We start from the raw sequence: 7,079 nt of genomic DNA on the forward strand, positions 1-7,079 counted from the left end.
CCTGCTAGCGTTTCTTCACCCAGATATCCACATGCTTGCTCCCATACTTCCATCTGGGCTTTGCTTAAATTCTCTCAATGAGACCCTTCCCGATTACCTATTAAAGATTATGTCACGCCCCCATTCCCCGGCCACCCTGCCCTCCTATCTGCTTTTCCGACTTTATTTTCCTGTGTAGCACTTAACCACCATCTGATAAAAATGTTTGTTTATTGCCCCCCCGCAATCTTCATAAGTGTAGGAATTTTTGTTTGCTGCTGCATCCCCAGTGCATACAAGAGTGCCTGGCCATAGTAGATGCTAAATAAATATTTGTCAAATGAAAAGGGCAAACTAAAGCCAACCTACTTTAATATCATTCCAGCTGGTCTGCTGAAGGGTCCTCTTGGAAAAGAGCAGTTATCTCAGGTCCAGGAGCTGGAAGGGAAGAGCTGAGGGGGCCCGTGGCTTAGGGATTTAGCCCACATTACACAGCTGTCATTGTGCTACTTTGTTTCATTGTATGGATTACACATGTGTGTTAAAATCTCCGGTGAGGTGATTCAGTCCGCAGAACTTCGTGTGTCTCTGTCATCCATGGACATGTCTTCTTCTTTTAAAAGAAACCTGTATGGTGTTAATGTGTTTTTTTTTTTTCCTTTGAAATCATCAGAATGTTAAGATACATGGCTCCCTCTAGTAGTATGTAGGGGCCACAATTACAGTGAAAGGGGGGTGGTAGAGCCATTTTGTTTTTCTTTTATGGAGACAAATAGCCCTTCCCCTGAGGGTGTCGGTGTGAGGCAGGGGCAGCTGCACCCCTAAGATCAGTGCAGCAGCCTAGGGGCTCACCTGTGGGCAAAGGCAAGGTAGGAGCTCCCTGATCAGAAGCCCTGAAAACTTGCCTTTCAGAAGGGCCTGGTAGAGAGGTGTCAGTAGCCAGAGTGGGATACAGGGTGCCCTCCTGGGTCAGAACAGAACTCCATGTATTGAAGAATCTCCACAGGATAAGGATCATTTCTTTAAAACCACTTTAAAACCCCTGGCTTAAAAAAAAAAAAAAAAAAGTGGAAAAGCCCCCCACCCCCCAAGCTGTGTTATCCCAAAAAGAGAGAATGGGAAAGGATGGCCCCCTGAGGAGTTAAAGATGTCAGTGTGGGTTCATCTGGGTAGGTCATTGAGGCCCAAAATGGGGAGCTGGACAGAGCCTCTCTAGATGTGGAGTCAGGTGGTCCTCCCGAGCGATGGTGCACCTAGCAGAGTACGAATTGAAAGAGATGTAAGTCTGAATCGCGAGGGATGTCTGCTGCATGCTAAGGCTGCCTGATCCGGTGTTTAAAACCTGGGGCTCAGGAGCCAGTCTGCCTGGCTTCAAATCCTGGATCCACTACTTAGCAGCTATGAGACCTTCTGTAGCATAATAAACCTCTCAAGGCCTCGATGTCTCCGTCTGGAAGCAGCCAGTGTCTTGCTTAGGTGTGTATCCTCCCTCTTTCTCTCTTCCCCATCTCTCCTATGTGGGCACCGGGCAGGCGTTCACCCCCACCATGCCACGAAAACCGTTCTTCTCTGGGTCGCCAGCGACCTCCGTGTCGCTCTATCCAGAGGTCAGTTGTCCAAATCCTTGGCTTCTTTAGTCCATCAACCACACCCAACCCACTGGCTTACTGTCTCCTCCCCGAAGCTCTTCCTTCAGTGGGCTTCCTGCTCTTCTGACTTTCCCTGCTACCTCGCTGGCCACTTCTCTTCCTCTGGCTTCTCTTCTTTCCCTTGACTTCACAAGGTTGGACCATTTCTAGATCCATTCTCTCCTGTTTGCACTTAGTCCCTTGGAGATCTCATCTAGTCCTATGGCTTTAAATAACATCGAAATGATGACCACACCCTCTTTTTCATCGGGGGCCCAGATCTCTCCCAGACTCCAGACTCATGCGTCTGCCTATCCACTCGACCTCCCCACTTGGCTGTCTGCTTGACATTTCAACTCAGCGGGACCAGCACCAAACTTCTGACCTTCCCTCGAATCCTATTCCACCCTGTCTTCTCCATCTGGGTTGATGGTAACTTCATCCTTTTAATTAACTGATTCATCAGCAAATCCTGTTGGCTCTTGCTTCCAGAATACAGCCAGAATCTCATCTCTGATCACTTCTCATCAGGTCAGTCAGTACTGCTCTGTTCTCTCACTTGGGTCATCTCAGTAACTTCCTAACTGACCTTCTTTCATCTGCCCTCATCTCTCAGTAGTCTGTTCATCACAGCTGCCAGAGTGATCCTGTCAACACATTAACTCAGCTCGTTTCACTTCTCTCATTAAAAACCTGCACCAGCTTCCATCCTACTCAGCATAAAAGCCTCCACCCTTCCAGGAGCTCAGGGGCCCTGTGCAGCCAGGCCTTGTTGACCTCTCTGACCTTTGCCTCCTGCCTGCCTCTGGAGCTGTCCAGCTGCAGTCATGCTGGCCTCCTTCCTGCTCCTCTAACACACTGAGGGCCTTTCTGCTCCAGGGTCTTTGCACTTGCTGTTGCCTCCTCTTGGAGGGGTTGCTCTTCTCCCAGATAGTCCTGTACTTTGACCTCTTACCTCCTTCATGGCAAGGCTTAAATGACGTACTGGACATTCAGGGACTTCCCTGGTCACCCTATTTAAGACAACATCCCTCCTCCACCAGCACTTCCTGTTCCCCTTCTGCTTCTGTGTTCTCCTCAGCAGTTACCATTAACATACCGGAGGCAGAGACCCATACTTCATTCACTGCTGTATTCCTAGTGCCTCATGCCTAGAGCCGTGCCTGGCGCTTGGTGGGCACAGCATTGATAGTTGGGAAAGAAATGAGTGTTGAACAAATGCAGCAGAACCATCCGTGTGCAACACTTGGATGGTGCTGGCACACAGCGAACAGTCAATATCAGCCAGCTGCTTTCAGCATCATTACTGTCAGTGCGTGGCTAGATGCCAGAACATGAGTACTGTTTTTTAAAAGACCTGAGCAGACACTTCCCTGGTGGCACAGTGGTTAAGACTCCACGCTCTCAATGTAGGGGGCCTGGGTTCAATCCCTGGTCAGGGAACTAGATCCCACATGCGTGCCACAACGAAGAGTTCGCATGCCACAGCTAAGGAGCCATCGAGCCGAAACTAAGGAGCCTGCGAGCTGCAACTAAGACCTGGTGCAGCCAAATAAATAAATATTAAAAAAAAATCATCAACCAAGAAATGTTCTTAGAAAAATATTATATATAAAAAAAAGCTGAACAGTTTTCAGTGAAAAGATCACACAATAACCCTATTTCTAGACTCACACTGGTTGAAAAGACAACAATAAAATAAATAAGAAACTAAGAATGGATAAATGTAATTGAACAGACTTTGTTCCTGAAGAGAAGTGTAGGCGTTTTGAGGTAGGATGGGACATTAGGGACATTAAGTGTGTTGGGTGAAAACAAACCAAAACCAAACCAAAATGAAACACCCCCTCACCACTCCCCACCAACCCCACGCTATGATCCTGCAGTATGGGTTTGGTTTTTCTTGGAATATATTTGTTTACTATCATGGTCTCCTAATAGATGACAATGAATCAGGTGCCCATGTGTTTAATAATAATATTTCAACTATTTGCCATGTCTCCAGTTGGAAACTGTGTAGAAGTCCTTGGGTAGACTGTGTGGAACTTGTGTAACCAGATGTATAGGTCAGTGGTCTCCAATCATATCATCATCCAGGACCCCTCTGATCACCAACTCTTCCCACTAAAATGAACAAATAAAACAAACTAAACCTATGCTTGGAAGCCCACCTCTAGCAAACCAGTTGCATTTAAAGGTAATTATTCTGTTACCCATTTAAAATTAACCAAAGCCATAACTGTCAACCTCAGCTTTTGATTACTGTCTAACCAGTGTTTTTCTACCAGCTTGATCTAATTTTAACCAACAGTGAGACATTTGATTGCTTAATTAGCCTTTGGCAACCATTTTTCGGTAGACTACAGTTTCCATGTGGCTTTTTTAAGTAGTATTTAAATAACCCTGGGGACTCTCATTACTCCCTAAGAGGATGCCTGAGGACTGGCTGGAGACCCTGTACACCATTCATCTCTTAATACTAATTCAATCGTTAACAGGTTTTTTTTTAATTTTATTTTTACATCTTCATTGGAGTATAATTGCTTTACAATAGTGTGTTAGTTTCTGCTTTATAACAAAGTGAATCAGTTATACATATACATATGTTCCCATATCTCTTTCCTCTTGCGTCTCCCTCCCTCCCACCCCACCAGGCGGTCACAAAGCACTGAGCTGATCTCCCTGTGCTATGCGGCTGCTTCCCACTAGCTATCTGCCTTACGTTTGGTAGTGTATATATGTCCATGCCTCTCTCTCGCTTTGTCACAGCTTACCCTTCGCCCTCCCCATATCCTCAAGTCCATTCTCTAGTAGGTCTGTGTCTTTATTCCTGTCTTACCCGTAGGTTCTTCATGACATTTTTTTTTCTTTAATTCCATATATATGTGTTAGCATACGGTATTTGTCTTTCTCTTTCTGACTTACTTCACTCTGTATGACAGACTCTAGGTCTATCCACCTCATTCCAAATAGCTCAATTTCGTTTCTTTTTATGGCTGAGTAATATTCCATTGTATATATGTGCCACATCTTCTTTATCCATTCATCCGATGATGGACACTTAGGTTGTTTCCATCTCCGGGCTATTGAAAATAGAGCTGCAATGAACATTTTGGTACATGACTCTTTTTGAACTATGGTTTTCTCAGGGTATATGCCCAGTAGTGGGATTGCTAGGTCATATGGTAATTCTATTTGTAGTTTTCTAAGGAACCTCCATACTGTTCTCCACAGTGGCTGTATCAATTTACACTCCCACCAACAGTGCAAGAGGGTTCCCTTTTCTCCACACCCTCTCCAGCATTTATTGTTTCTAGATTTTTTGATGATGGCCATTCTGACTGGTGTGAGATGATATCTCATTGTAGTTTTGATTTGCATTTCTCTAATGATTAATGATGTTGAGCATTCTTTCATGTGTTTGTTGGCAGTTTGTTGGTATATCTTCTTTGGAGAAATGTCTATTTAGGTCTTCTGCCCATTTTTGGATTGGGTTGTTTTTTTGTTATTGAGCTGCATGAGCTGCTTATAAAATTTGGAGATTAATCCTTTGTCAGTTGCTTCATTTGCAAATATTTTCTCCCATTCTGAGGGCTGTCTTTTGGTCTTGTTTATGGTTTCCTTTGCTGTGCAAAAGCTTTGAAGTTTCATTAGGTCCCATTTGTTTATTTTTGTTTTTATTTCCATTTCTCTAGGAGGTGGGTCAAAAAGGATCAGGTTTTAAAAATTATTTTAAAAATGTGTTCTTTCTCTCATTTGTTCAGTCATTTAACTTTTACTTGTCTAACTTGTTTATTACCATTACTTATGATAGGGGTTATTATCTGACTTTCACCACCTGAGTTCCATTCCTGGTTGGGGAGCTAAGATCCGGCAAGCCATGTAGCATGGCAAAAAAAACAACAACCAAAAAAGCAAAAAACTCAGTGGGGTGGCTGAGACAGAAGCAGAATTGAGCATAATTAGTGCATTCTTGAAAAGCTGGGTGTGTGAGCAGAACTATAATTTGAGTACTTTAGAAAACAAGGTCACAGGCTGGAGGCTAATGAGATAAGCTCCGTCTGGTGTGCATGGTGTTTTGAGAAAACTGAGGTCTCATTTCCCAATTGGAAGATTTTATTTAATATCAGCATTTCTAGTTTCTTTGGAAAAGTCCCTTCTGGGCCACCAGGCCTGTTCCCCTGTGGCTGCTTAGCCAATGTCGTTTGTGGAGAGCTGTGGGCTTGTTGGCGCCTGACCTCCCCCTGCTGTTACGTCACCCCAGCCCACGTGTTTCCCTGCCTCTGCCCTCCTCTGAGTGGCCCCATGGTGTTTTTTGTGAAGGTGACAGGGGGACAGGTGGAGAAGAGCCGGCTGAAGAGAGTGGGGCCCCTGCTTCAGCCAGCTCCACCCTCATCGGTCTTATATTTTGAGATTCTGTGTAATATTTCATTTGAGACCAGGTTGCTGCTGCTGAAACAATGACACAGAAGTGCAAATGTAGTTGACCCTCATTATTTGTAGATTTCATGTTTGTGAATTTGCCAACCTGCTAAAATTGTTAACCCCAAGCTTGTGGTGCTTTCACTTTCATGTGCAGATGTGCCCAGAACTGCAAAAAAATTTGAGTGGCCGGATGCACAGGCTCCCAGCGGAGGTTGAATAAGTCAGTGCTCTGGCTTGTCTTTTCACCCCTCAAACTAGAAACAAGTAAACAAGTGTACTTTTTGTAGTTTACTTAGTGCCACGTTTTTTTTTTTTGCATTTTTGTGCTTCTTGGAGGTGATTTCACTGTTTAAAATGAATGAAGTGCTGTCTAGTGTTCCCAAGCACAGGAGGGCAGTGATGTGCCTTAGGGAGAAAATACATGAGTTAGATGAGCTTCATGCAGGCGTGAGTTACAGTGTTGTTGGCTATGAGTTCAATGTTCACGAGTCAACAAAATATACTAAAGAAGGTGCTTTTCAACAGAAGACACATAAAACATAAAACAAGGTTATGTATTGCTCTGTTGACTAAAACGTTGTGACCAGAGGCTCGCAGGAACCTAACCCTGTGTTTCCCCTAGGAGCGGTGGTTCAGTATCCAGTAATTCAGTGTTCACAGTGACTTTAATAGAACATAACTATGATACATAATGAGAGCTGACAGTAAACTGAAACCCCACAATCCAGGAAAGCATGCTACTTAAAAGGCTGCTGAAATGAAGCCTTTGTAAAGAGAATGAATTCCAAATATTCTTTCCTATAAAACCTGGATTTTCACATTTCTGGGTTGCTTGATGTGGGGCTCGCCCCATGCATATATCTGACCTTTACAGTTGAACTCCTTGAGGGCTGCCCTGTGCACTTCTTTGTACAGTAGCTCTTAATAAACAGATGTTTCATAAATGCCCGCTGTTGAGACTGAGAGACACTCAGGGCCAAAGTGGCTTGGCCTCAGGATGTAACCAGTGCTCAGCCTGTAAAACTATTGGGAGAGATCGTGGAACCA

The 7,079-nt window shown here is 44.4% G+C and overlaps 1 protein-coding gene across 1 annotated transcript in view; it reads left to right on the plus strand.

Moving 5' to 3' along the window:
- Positions 1-7,079, plus strand: part of TRABD2A (TraB domain containing 2A) — a 60,546-nt gene that overhangs the window by 2,127 nt on the left and 51,340 nt on the right. The gene's annotated exons all lie outside the window — the stretch shown is intronic.

This window comes from Lipotes vexillifer, unplaced genomic scaffold, assembly GCF_000442215.2.
Source record: "Lipotes vexillifer unplaced genomic scaffold, Lipotes_vexillifer_v1.1 scaffold1098, whole genome shotgun sequence".
NCBI classification, from domain to species: Eukaryota; Metazoa; Chordata; class Mammalia; order Artiodactyla; family Lipotidae; genus Lipotes; species Lipotes vexillifer.